Source organism: Corvus cornix, chromosome 2 (assembly GCF_000738735.6).
Source record: "Corvus cornix cornix isolate S_Up_H32 chromosome 2, ASM73873v5, whole genome shotgun sequence".
Classification (NCBI taxonomy): Eukaryota; Metazoa; Chordata; class Aves; order Passeriformes; family Corvidae; genus Corvus; species Corvus cornix.
In genome coordinates, this window is record NC_046333.1 from 112488990 (window position 1) to 112503421 (window position 14432).

General features: G+C 35.7%; 1 long non-coding RNA gene across 1 annotated transcript; it reads left to right on the forward strand.

The window, feature by feature from the left end:
- Positions 1-7130: 7130 nt before the first annotated feature.
- On the forward strand, positions 7131-14178 carry LOC120409729. Its single transcript, XR_005601491.1, has 3 exons — positions 7131-7211; positions 9419-9530; positions 11651-14178. It is a non-coding gene; the product is annotated as an uncharacterized LOC120409729 (long non-coding RNA).
- Positions 14179-14432: the final 254 nt, after the last annotated feature.

A 14432-nucleotide genomic window follows, 5' to 3' on the forward strand; every position in this document is an offset into this window, starting at 1 on the left:
CACATGCATAGCAGAGTATCAAGGAAACAAATTTCACGACAGGGATGGGCTATCATCCATGTGATGATGTAGATTGGGCAGGTGACAGGTACACAGCACAGTGCTCCAAACTTCATTCCTGTGGAGATTAGTTGTATGGTCTATGGTCTACTGGGTTTCCATGGGCAAGTTTTGGTAGTGGGGGGCTGCAGAGGTGGTTGCTGTGAGAAGCTGCCAGCAGCTTTTCCCATGTCTGACAGAGCCAGTGCCAGCCGGCTCCAGGACAGGCTCACCACTGGCCCAGGCCAAGCCCATCAGCAGTGGTGGTAGTGCTTCTGGGGTAACAGAGCTGAAAAGGGGACAGTGAATCCTGTGCAAAAAAAGGGGACAGTGAGCCCCATGCAACTGCAACTTGAGACAGGAGTGGGAATATATGAGAGAAACAGCCCTGAAGACACCAAGGACAGTGAAGAAGGAGGGAAAGGAGGTGCTCCAGGCGCTGGAGCTGAGATTCTCCTGCACCCCATGGGGCAGACCACGGTGTTGCAGCTGCGTCCCTGCAGCCCATGGACTCACACTGGAGAAGAGATCCACCTGCAGCCCTGGGACAACTCCAGAGCAGGTGGATGCCCGAAGGAGGCTGTGACCCCATGGGAAGCCTGGCCTGGAGCAGGCTCCTGGCAGAACCTGTGGGGCCATGGAGAGAGCCCACACTGGAGAAGGTTTGCTGCAGGGCTTGTGACCCTGTGAGTGACCTGCCCTGGAGCAGCCTCTTCCTGAAGGACTGCATACTCCACACTGGAGCACTTTGTGAAGGACTACAGCCAGTGGGAAGGACTCATATTGGAGAAGCTCATGGAGGACCTCCTGCTATGGGGGGGACCCCATGCTGGAGCAGGGGAAGAGTGTGAGAAGTCCTCCCCTGAGGAGGAAGGAATTGCAGAGACCAGGCGTGATGAACTGACTACAACCCCCATTCCCCTCCCCATCCCACTGCAGTAGGAGGGAACAAGTGGCTGTGCAGGGCTCAGCTGCCAATAAGGGTCAATGCAGAATAGACAGAAAAAAATATATCTTTTATTGGGCCAAATACATTTTCATCTGAAACGGTTTTTATTTATCTCTTTTTTTCAGTTTTTCAGCTATGTCATCGCTTCAGGTGCCAGCAGCAGCAGAGTAAATGCTGTTATGGGTTCTTTTAGTCTCCCGATCCTCAGCAAAACGGTATTTAAAGGACTTCCTGCACAAGAGATTATACCTTTGATTACTAGTCCTTAATAGACTTTTCTTCTATAAACTTCTCCTACTGCTCTTTAAACTCCTGTAAAGGTTTATAGTGCACATCCCCTTGTGTCAGAATTCCACAGATTAACCATGAGCTGTGAAGAATTTCTATTTTGTTTGGTGGCTTGTTTTTTAGCTACATTACTTTGACCTCCCTAGGCTTTATTGGACTAGTCCTTCCTTTTTTTATTTTCTCAGTGTAACATATGACTTACAGGGATGTATTTTACCCCTTACTAGCTGTTTCTTTCCACAATTTGAACAACCTTTATGACTGTCCATGATTATCTTGCTAATTTTGTCTCACTTCCTTTTTGAGATGATTGTGGGGGCAGTAGAAACTGCAAAGAACACCCAGGATAGCCTTATACAATATCGTACAACATCATAATATTTGCTATATTGTTTTTCTTTTCCTTTTGTAAATGACTATTTACTTTTTACTGCTCCTGAGTATTGAGCTGACATTTTCACTGAATTGTTCATTACAGGTCAATTCTAAAGATCTCATTCCTGTGTGGCAAAAGTAATCTCAGAACTCATCACCTTGTATGTAAAATTGAGATTGTTTTTCCTCATGTGTATCACTGTGTATTTACCAACACTGATTTCATCTGCTATTTCATTATCAGTTTATTTCTTCTGCAGTTCAGTTGCCCTTGTTTTTATTATGTTGAATAACTATCACCAGCAAATTTTGTCTTCTCGTGGCTTCTTTCTTCCTTTTTCCAGATGATTTATGGAAGTGTTGAAAAGTCCTGAAACAGCAAAGGTCCTGTGTGACTCCACTTTATTTATTAGCTAAATAAATTTTACGTTCAACCACTAAAACTATATTAGGCTATTTATGTGTTTCCTTGTTGAATTTTCCCCCTTTAACAATATGGGTGCTGAATTTTATTTAGGTGGTCAGGTGTTCCTTAAATACCAAATTTTTAACAACCTTGAGCAGATAGGAGCAGTCAAGGATATCATTTGACAGACTTCCTTGAACCATGAGAGGGGTTTGTTTCTGCTTATCTAGAGTCTTCATATTTTTTAAGGACACAATTTACAGATTCTCATTGAGTGGAAGCAATCACCAACAATATAAGTAACATAGATAGATAGTGCTAGCCTAGCGTTTATTATGTGTTCTTATGTTTCCATATTGTGTGGTTGTGGACAATGTTCATATGGATAGGTTGATCCTAAATTTCAAAGAAAGTATTAGGAAAACTTGAATTATCTTCATTTCATAAGCATAATTTTATTTTAAAGCATTATGCACCTGGGTTTCAATGCAGTATTTGGCACTTTTGTTTACACTAGATTAGATTGTGACTGATCAGAGTTTGTTTCAAAATATTATTTTAAAATATATATTAAATTCCTTAAATTTGGCAGGTTCCCAAACCTTCACAATAGCCCTCTCCCAAAAGGCTTTTCTGTTTGCAAGTAGAACATGTCAGATAATATCTGGAAATGAAGATGTAAGGTGGTCATAATCTTATTTTAACAATAGAAGTAATTGCATCAGGCTAATGCTCTAGGGATTGTAGATTCAATCACCTTTAACACTTTTTGAAATGTGCTTACACCAGGGGTAGGTGAGAGTGCTTTTAATGGGGGAAAAATATAATATCTGAAGAATCAAGTATTTTTCTGGTTTTGTTGTGCTTGAGCAAAATTCATTTTATGGTCACTGGGATTAGCTGAAACAATTCCCTTAAATTCAATCAAAGATATTGATATTGTTAACACTTTTCCAAAAACAACAAAACAGAGAAAAAGAAAAAAATTATGACAAAAAAAAATTTTTCATTAAGATTGAAATATCCTACAGTAACATGCTGAATTCATTCATCATCAATTTCAGACAGGAAATGTCACTATCTTTTTTTGGAGGGGGGGTGGTTTATGACATTAAAAGACTAGATTTAAAACTATATGCACATTACTGGTGGTGATCTATGTTGCATCTTGTCCATGCTTTATTTTTATACTAGCAAAACAAAGTAGTTTTTCCTTATCTGAATAAAATATTCTCTTGTTCCAGAACAGAATTACTTTGGAATAATCTTTATGCAAAGACAATTTCAAAATCTGTGACATGCATCTTATTTGCAGTGGCTTTTACTTTAGTTTTTTAGGTTTGGGTCTTTCAAGCTGTTGGAGTGTGTCTGTATGCTCAGTGGAAACACAAACTGTTTTCCATTCAGTTCTATGTAAATAGAACAGAATATTCAAAATATTTTCTAAACTCCTATAAACTTCTGAGTGTAATTAAAACTAGTAGAATCTGCAGAAGAATTAAAAGAAGATTTATAGTACCAGATCTTAATAAGACTCTAAAATTTCTACTTATAGAGAAACTCAGAGAATGAATCCTCAGGACTTTTAGGTGGTATCCCAAAGATTTTTAAGAATTTCAAACCAAAAAGTTTTATTTGTGTTTACATTTCTGCTGGTTTTGCTGTACCAAGCTGAACAAGTTGTGTTTGTCTGAGACAATTATTCCATGAAGGCATCCTGTTTTGGCTTGAAGACATAAAAATTAGTAAAATTCAGAACTGCTATCAGGGACATTTGTTTTGATAGTTGGCCAAGTAATTTTTGGCAATTTGTGTGACATTTGCCATTTGAATTGGCCATCAGCTTCTAAACAAACATTCATCCTTGTCATGCCTTTTGCTATTAGACCGAACAGTACCTGATATTTTTAGTACCTGATCTCTGAAGTAGTTATATGTTGTAGTCAACACACCTCTTAATATCTTTTTTGATAAGCTAAGCAGGCTGAGCTGTAGCTGTCATCTGCAGAAATGCATTTTCTACCCCACAAGTAATATTTGTTACTCTCTTCTGTCTTCTCTCCAGTTTTTTCATCTCTTTTTACAAAATGTGGACTACAGAACTATATTATAGTGACATGTCTCACTTATATCACATAAAAATAACCACTATTCCCTTCTTTAGACAGCCACAGGTCATGTTGTCACTTTTTGCAGCAAAATTGCATTGACAGTTTGTGTCAAATTCTCTACATGCTGTACATGCGCTATTTTTATGGTCCAGTCTTAATTCTGCCAGTTATGAACACTGTTCCTCAGTATGTAAGTTTTTATTTTACAAAGCTAAATTCATTTTGTTTGAGTCGGTTTGACCCAGCTCCCTATATTCTGCTATGTCAGTTGCTTTTTCTTTCTTGTATTTTATGGTATGTGTTTGGTGCTTGCTTAGACACGTGATCAAAATGATTTAAAATAAGACCCTGGTACAGAAAACTGTGTATTTTAATAACTAGCTTTTTCAGAAAATAAAAACTAAATAGAGTACTTTCACAAATCCTATTAGTTATTCCAAGTTTGAAAAAGAACATTTCCATAGTTTTGAATCACAAGTCGTGGAAAAATAAAAGATAGACTCTGCAAATGAGGTCTAATTTTAGCCAAATTTTATCAGATATGTCTGAGGAAATGGTGAACATTAGATAAATTTACATGGAGAAGATTTGGACCCATCACACCTGACAAACTGTAGAAAATTACTGTATAATCTGTTGGTTCAAAGATCTCCTTCAGCTGGCTCAGCATCTTCTATTTTGCCACCACTTGTATTAAAATATCTTCATGCACTTTACAAAATGGCTTTGCTTAACCTCAGGTTTAGTCTTTTTTTTTTCCACAATAAATAATCCTAAGAAGTGAGAGAAGCTTGCTAAATCACTGCATCTATTATGGACTGTAGTGATTTTGTCTGTACAATTTTTGAATTCTCAATGAGATACTGTGGATGCCTGATCTCTCTGTTTCAACTTTGATCTCCCTTAAAAATATTCGCTCCTTAATCCGGCTTGTTACATTATTTCTCAGGGTAAGAGTTATCTCAGGAGGTGTCTTGGTGAGTCATTAAATGAAAATGGGCATTTATTCACATAGAAGCATGGAGGAAAAAAGGAGGCATATCAGGAGGGAAATTATTTACCGGAGTGTCTGAGTGCCCAAGTAAACTGATCTGGGCCTGACTTTACAAATAATATTATAACACAGGAGGCTTTTACTATAACTATTGAGCAATGCTCTCTTTGTTCATGATAAAGGAAGATACTTCAAAGTTTAGAGAAAGTTTTCATCCTAAAATGCATGAACTCAAACACTCAATATGAGCTAACGAAGAAAGCTCGTTTCCCTAATGTTCTAACTGAACAGGTTTTCTGTTTCATGCAAAGAATAATATTATATTAACAAATATGGTGCAGAGCCTATGCACACAGACATTTTCCTCATTGCAAAGCAATGAAGTGGACAAGTGAAAGCCTGTGCTCTCTGGAAATGCTAAGGAGGAGCATGGGCAATACAGTAAAGCTGAGCAATTGTAAGATTTCGGTTCACTGGAGCAGGAGACGATACTAATAGCCTGTGCTGTGAGAGATAGTGCCTGCACTCCTCTCAGACTCCCTGGTCTAATAGAACACGATGAATCCAAGTACGGAACCTGCTGGCAGGAATCTCAGTGTCTCAACAAAGCGTTACGAGGCTCTGTCATGCCAAGTGACAGAAAAACACAGGCTTAGTACTTCTGTGTCTTAGCTCATCATATTTCCTGTTTGAAATCTGAATTTCTTTTTCTTTTTATTAGTTGACTAGTTGACACTGTATATGAAACAACATATGTTGACAAGCACATATGCTTGTAGATATTTAATGATCAAATAAGCTATTTCCAGCTATTTCCTTAGCTTATCCTGTCTTGTAGAGTGACTGCAGTTCCCATGTTGCATTCTTGGTGATGAACGTGACAAAAATGTTTTACAGGCAGGAAACTGGCAAGTCAACTTTCTGATTAGTGTTTAAGAAGTTTTCTTTTATATGAAGTTTTCACACAGTAACATCAGTGGGGTTTTTTTTGGTTGGTGTTTTTTTCTTACTTTGTATTTTTGTAAATTTAAAATTATTTTACATAAAATGCTAGATAAAATTTTGGATATGTTAAGTGAGGTTTCATGGAGGACTTCTGGGTTGTTGCTTTTTGATGGGCCTTAAATAACTTCATGCTTGAATAGTTGAAATTCTGCCTAAATGAGGGGAATGTTAAAGTTCCACTGAAGTGGAACTGATAGCTACTATTATCCTACTACAGTTTGAGAAAATCCAGCTCTACAGTGTTCAGCAGAACGGGCAAACAATTTTATCTTCTAATTTTTCATCCATGCATATTACATAACACTGTAATTGTTGTATTTTTATTATCTTGAAAAGATGAAGACCTCAGTTGACAATGACAGCAGTTGATATGTCAAAGCTTGCCAAACAAAACACAGATATTTTGAAATTTCTTCTAGAACATCAGCCTTATCCTTCTGCTATGTATTTTAATGACATTGAGGGTTTCTTGAAGCTCTTAATGCAGCTCCGTGGTGGTTCCTTTAATCTCTTCCAGGTTCATCTTCAAACATAGAATCCCACAAGTCTACCTGGTCACAATGAGACAATGCAAAGTATGCACAAATGATATTACATCTAACCATAAAACAATTCTATTGCTTTCGATAAAACCAGCTGTTGGGTAATATTTCCTGTGACATGATAAACTAATGTAATCTAGGGGACATTTTTATTTTGTAATAAAATGTCAAGAAAGAATTTAAGAGCATACCAAGAAAGAACTTTTGATACATTACTAGTTAATGCGTAAAACACACAACCTTTTTAAAATTAAAACAGTATATTTTTAAAGTTATAATTTAGAAGTGGTAGAACACTTAGAAAAAAAACACAGTTCAAGAACAAATGTTTTCTATTACCCTTCTTTGTATCAAAATTTCACTTTTGTGCTTTGACTTTTTGCCTTTTTCTGTCATGTCCACTGAAGCCAACATGTCTTAACTGGAATTGGATATATATGAAAAAAAATCGGCCTACCCTTGAACACAGCTTTATCCTGAGTTGTCCTTTGAAGGAAATAAGGTGAGTTTAATAACATTCTGTCCTCACATATCCCAGAAGTATACAATTTTTTCTGTAAATAATTTAATCAGTAATAGTGAAATTAAAGGAATTAAATAGATCACTTGAAGATAAGCATATATAGAGATGCTTACTTAGAGACTGTCTGGATTTCTGCCTGTGGTTACTGTAATTTTATTTTCTCTTTCATTTTTCTCTCTCTCCACTTTTCTCACCTGGAAATTGGAATATGAAGATATTGCATCCCATACATCAAGATACCATAGGATGAATTGTATTGAAACTATTCATTAGTATAAAGCCAGAACTTTTCCATAGCAGGCGATATTATGAAAAATCTGCCAATACACTTTGCAATGTTGCATTAAGAAGCCAAAATATTCAACTGAATTGTGTTCTCCCATTTGAGTATCTTCAATTGCATTTGCCATTCAGACTGCTCTGGAATCTATAACATCTAAGGTGGACAAGTGTCAGAAGTATTATCTTCCTTACTCACTGTAGATGATGTGTGATTTTTTAATAGAGAAAGAAAAGGAGCCATAAAAGAACCTAAAAAAAAAATTTCAACATCAGCATCCATAATTTTTCCTTAAGAACAATGTCTTGTGTGTTCTTAAGTGTTTATGTGTGTTAAGTGTTTATGTTCATTTATTTATCTAGTTGCTTTCAAAAGACAACCCATGCTTCAAGTCACAAAAGAAGAGTTTCCAAGCCTTTTTGTAATAGAAGAATGGCAAAACAACTTTGTAACAGGCAAGACTGAATTTATAAAATGCCTGTCTTCTTCCCTGGTTATTTTTGTCTTGGTTGAACACTGACTTAAAATAAATTCTCCAATCATTGTATAAAAGTTCATGTTATCTCTTGAATAATTCAATCAATATATTCCACTAGCTATAAAATTAGTCAATCAGCAAAATATTTGTCAGTAAAGTCATAAAGTATTTTTATTGTAATTCTTAAGTGATATGCAAAAAATTTTCTTCCACTTTAAATGTTGGTATGCAGATGAAAGGAGCCTTCAATATAAAATTTTTAAAAAAAGAATGTATGTGCTTGATGAGTGAACAGTTCCTTTTTAACCATAAAATTGCTCAGGGTGCTGATGTTTCTCTGTTCTAATGCAATCAATTTGAATGAAAACAATTTATTCTATTAAAAAAGAACTCTATGTAAAACTTGCTAACGTGCAGAAATGCATTTAGCTGGTACAAACTATGCTGTAAATCTTTATCCAAACTTTTGAACAGTAGTTCAATTAGAGTTCACTGTAAGTCAAAAACTATTATAAATATGGGTTAGGATAAGGACTGAAAACCAGTAGTAAAATACAGAATTTTACCTGTTGTAAAACACAGAAATTATATGATGGCTTTACAAATAAGAATAAGAATGTGATTAGATGTTTGTTTTCCTCACCCATAGACCCAGTAGGTGAGATTTCCTCTTCAGAGAATTTTACAAGTGTGTAAAGTCCTGTATATACATGGGTATATGGTCTTTCATATATGAATGCTAGTGAATATTTATGAGAGTCAGCAGAATCTTCACACTGTATATGCTTTCACATTAGGCACAAAAAAGTCTTGCTTTTGCTACAGCAAGACCTGAATCAAGACCCAAGTTTTCTTTAGGCAGTTGTCCATAGCTGGTACTTGATCCAGACTTAGCTTACTGTTCCACGTGCCAGTACAAAGTTCCTGTGCATCTCCTAAGTTAGTGCATGTTTGTGTGAGCCCTATGCCTGTGCCTGCATATCTATATATAAAGACAAGGGCACTTTATTTGATCCCAACATTGAGCCTTCTCTTCCTTAGGAAAGTACTGTAGATGCATATACACATACTATTTTCCTGAGGTTAAGAAATATTTTATTTCACTTGGGCACAATACAACATCAAAAATTGGATTTTGTAGAAAAGGCAGGATAGAAATTATTCATGTTTCTATGAAAATAGATACTTCTGACTAATAAAGCCAGAAGGAACTCTGAACTGCTTCATACTCTCTCTTCATGGTTCATTGCTTTTCTTATAAACCAAGAATAATGATTTCCTACCTTGCTCTTCGTAAGAGCCTCACAGAGCTGAATGCCTGGAATACTGTACCATACCAGGCACTGTGGTGATAAGGTCCATGTACTGGACCTTTCTCTCAACTCAAGATTACCAATTCCAGATTCATAGCCCTTGTTTACTTTGCAGGGAGGCTTACCTGCTGCAGTAAACCTTGAAATCCCAGTCTGTTAATCATTCACTCAAAGGATGCATTCTAATGATCCCGCTCAGCCTGAATTATTCCTCGTGCAACATTCAGGTGAGTGAGCTGGGCAGGATACAGCATGCCAGACTAATTCCTGCAGGGTGAGCATAGCCAAGCAGTCCTAGAAGGAAGAGGACAAGCTCATACTCAGCCCTGCAATGGAAGCACAGAAAGGCAGGCATGTTATAGATCCAGATAAACCTTAACTTGTCCACTTTAATGTCACCAATGATCTCGTCAGCAATTCTCTCCCCAGTTACTCTGCAGTCCAACTGAATGTGCCTGTAAACAGAAAATAACAACTTGTGGAACTGATGTGTGTTTGTCACCAGCTCTGCTCGTGCATTTCAAAAGCCTTGTCTGACCAGTGCTGACATATGGAGCTGCTCAGGGATGAATCATGAAGGAAACATATGGATTAAGCATTTATGGCATTAAGATTCTTACTGAAGCAGAAGGTGGCCTGTGTGGGCCCATAGGGATGATTCATAGAGTCACCCCTATGTTTTCTTGAGGGTGAAAGGAAACTTCATTCCACTTAATGTCGTATTTGCAAACTCACCACCGCTTTTATATCCATTTAAAAAGTTCATGATAAGATTGCTTGGAGAAAAGCAGCATGACTTGGTAATTAAGGTGCAGGATTAGCTTGTTTAGCTGATGGCATTCCTTCAAACAGCACTGATCAAACTTCCCATCTTTCCAGATGCAGAGCTACCAAAGCAATTTTATGCACAGCAAGGGTACAGATTTATGTACCTTCCCTGGGCTGTATTCCTATTACTGAAGTCATCCAGTCTCTGCCTGTTCAGTTTTTCAAATAAGCCTGCTCAATATATGGCATTTAAAATAAAAAAAAATATGCAGTAAATTTGACTGGAAAACAAGGTTGGGATTCTGCCTTCCACTAAAGATGTTGAAATCTGCAAAGTTAAGCCAAAGAAAACTGTCACAATTAAGGCCAGTGCTTTTTAAAAGAGGAAGCAATCTACAAAGCCCACTTGCTCCTGCTGTAGTGGAAGTGGCTAAAATAAGGAAAGGGCAGTAATAAGTACACTTTCTGCACTTCTGGTCCTCCCATCGACTCCCCGCTTTCCTGCTGCTGGGGGACGAAATGCCAGGACATGTGAGAGTGGTTTACAAGTGGCTCTGAATTGTTATTTCTGAGGCAAACTAAGCAGCTTTTGACAAGGCACCTATTGGCATCTGGAATTTTTGTAGCAAGAATGCTTGAATTCAAAAGCCATTTCCTTTCACCCATGAGGAAAATAATAGCTGGCCATGACAAACTGGTGTAACAGATGTATTATAAATAGGAATACAACACACATGGAGAATTCTTAGCCAGAAATTTCATGAAGATCCTTTTACATTTTTATGTGCATGTAAGTTATATATAGTTCATACTGTATATGAATATGTGCATCTAATTCATATGTACTACTCACAATTCAGTCGCATAACACGATGCACATTCATTATGTATGATGTGATAAATACATATCTGTCTCATACCTATGTGGTAATCACAATCATTTTGGTTTAGCTTCCACTTTTCTTTCAGACTCTTTCTTGTTGGTTTCAATTGTTATTTCTTCCAACTAAAATAAATTCTCTGAAAAGTTCAGTGATCAATAAAGTAGGTAAAAATTCAGAATCATTTTTAGTTAATTCGTTCTTCTGACCAAAAAAAAAAAGGAAAACAGATTTTTTTACAATTCATTGACTTCAAAATATTCTTGGCAGTATTTGGTTTTAGTGTTATAAGTTTGGGGGTTTGGCTTTTCTTTTTGGGGGTAGTCTTTTTCTTTTTTTTATAAGTAACTTAAACTTCCCAGTCTGTTATTTTAGCTTGTATGCAACAAATTGTTCATCTCAGTTTTTTCCAATTCCTCAAAAATCCTCTTTTTTTTTTTTTTGAGCACAGTTTCCAAAGCATTAGTCCCAACCATGAAATAAGACCCACATATGGATGGGAACTGTTAAATTCTCTTCAACGATCTTTCAGTCCTAGCCCTTTCAGGGAGAAAAAATAGGCAGCAATGCAAAAATTCTTATGTCACATAGACATGGACTAGTATGAATTGTGAACATACAGGTTAATTATTTTGGAGGTGTGATTGTGGGTTTAGCTATATCAAGGGTATATTAATTTCCCTTTTTCTTTTTAACAGAGAACATAAAATGGCACTCACAAGCAAAGAAAAGAGAAAAAAGTCCCCTGTCTCAGCTCTATCATCTCTTTTCACAGACCTCTAAGCATCAGCCACCTTGAACTTGGACACTGAAGCCATTGAAGAGCCATTGCCATCAGGACTATCAGCTCCACCGTATTGTTTACTCACAGCTAATTTAGGATAAGCTTGTTTAAAACTATTTCTTTGAATAAATATAGAAATAATTAATAATGGGTTAGAACTAAATGTTAGCAATGTGTATTGGCAATGAATGTCAATTCAGTATTGTTTCCAAGTTTGAAACGGGCCGAAGTTTTCAGTCTTTTAAACATTGCTATCACAGTGATATCTAATTCTCTTAACATAGATGTATATATTTGCATATACATACATATATATGTGTAGTCACTTGCAATAAATTGAAGACAACTGTGATTATGAATCATGTTAGTAAACAATGCAAAAAACACAGGGTGTCTTAGATTGAGCTTAAAATTCTACAAATGGTGTAGCTTCTGGTTAACACATGCAAAATGTGCAGGTCTGCTTGGGTAAGGCTGCACAGATAAACTGCAGTAATGGTGCGTTTTCCAAGGCATTATGCCTCCAGACTCTGACAGATCAAAAGAATACTGATGCAATACAAATCTTTGTACACCAACAGAAATGTTACAAATAAGCAACATGATTTAAATATAACTTGTGTTTTTGATTTGCCTGAATAAGATATTGGACTGGGAAATCTAAAAAAAGGCAAACCCGACAGAAATATACTGAAACATGTCTTCTTTTGAAAAAACAGGCTTGTTCTTTAGTTAGGTCCATTCTTCTGAACAGACAACTAATAAATACCTATGAAGTATAGAAAATAATCTTATCGTGGAATAAAAGCAACCGTTTATAATTTAAATAATATTCTTTCCCAACAGATAGCTTTCTAATGATTATATTTGCTTTGGTTTTGTACCTTTTGTTTCAGAAACAAGGTGAATATGAACTAATAGGGGTCTCCTTGGAAAACAGCTGCTTCTTCTGTTCTTATGCGTTGTTTAATTTACTTTGATCATAAAATGTTCTCTGTAGTGTATTATATATTTTTTTCTAACAGTTAATCTCATGGCGGGCCATTTTTAAATGTTACTGAACACTCTAAGCAGTAGTATAGAAAAAAATTAATTTTGCAAATATCTAGGAAAATGCAGCCCAGCTTTAATGATCTGTAACTTTTTCTCTAAAAAAATAAGTGGCAATCACCTAATGATAGAATTAAGAAAAGACTGTTTGAAAAAAACAAAATAAAAGAATGAAACAATGCTTAACATTTTAAAAAATAAATCTATTAATATAGTCAATAATTCTCTTACACAAAATTTTAGCTAAGTATAGTTTGGAAAAAGGGAAAATTTTGCTGTTGATTGAAAACAGACAGTTCAAAGCTCTTAATATATAATTAACCAATTTACATGATTTACATAGAAAATGCTCTTGTATAAAATCAATGTGATTTTGCCCACACAATTATGGTATTCATTCTGAGATTACAGTAACTGACTAGTTATCCGATAATTCAAATTAAGTCACTGAGCTAGAGATGTTGGCACAAACTACTCCTATATCTCATTTATTTTTTCACTCTAAATTAAGAGAGAAACTTGCTTTAACTCCAGAAACGAGAGATCAAAAAAGTGTCAGTAGTAGGGTCAAAGAAGTCTCTGAGTCGTGAATTGCACAAGGTGTTCTTGTGTTTTTCCCTATGTATCCATCCTTGACCAATGCTGCAGTTATGACAGGGACAGTTGAGTCTCTGTTCTGAGTCTTCTTTTCTGCTTTTGTTCGACAGCTATCTTATGACTTGCATAAAAATAGTCTTATGTTTTTGTGGGATTTAGTACCTTCTACTAAAGAAACATTTACTACATGTTGTTTGGGGTTTTTTATTGCTCAGTATGAACATTCACTTGAAAAATTTAGATCATTGTTGTGCAAGTGTTTGCAAACCCATAAAAGCAGTCACAGTTTGAGGATTATTTCCAAAAAAGTGAAAAGAAACAAGCAAACAAAAGATACAAGTAGAGGTTATTTTATGACTGGCAAGGCATTCACTTTAAAAAATGTCATCATATTGATAAGAATATGTTTCCTCGGAGTCTGTTACGCTTTTCCACAATATGAATGGTCTCGTCAGAACATGAAGCATATGCAGTTTTGTCAAAATGTTATAGGCTAGCCACATGAGCTTGACTTGTTTATGAAATCCAAGTCTTAATTTACTTCTCTATAGATAAAAACAATAAAAACTGTCAAAAATATGTTTATTTTGTGAGATATTATCATTTTTGTGAAAGAAAATACAAGAATACAGTTTGCCTTCCAGAAGGTCAACAATAATTGCAATTCTAAACCATGCTGTTCTGATGCTCTTCTGCAATTATAAATGAAAATTTATATTCTCTAAGTGGCAAAATCATAAAAAGTCACTACCTTGCACAACAATAATAAAATAATGGATGAGGTTATAAAACTAGGAGTGCACTAAACATAGTGAATTAATTTTCAGTTTGTTGGCTCTAAAAAAGTCTTTATCTTTCATTAAATATTACATCTGTTTATAAAATAATTTTTAAAAACTAGTATAAAAAGCAGGTTTTTAGAAATATTTTCACTTGGCAGTCTATTAGTCTATTTCACATCGATTTTCATGTTTAAGATGAAAAGAAAAACAGAACCATAAGGAGCAGTAAACTACTAAAACTAAGTAATCTGAGGGAACATTGCTAGC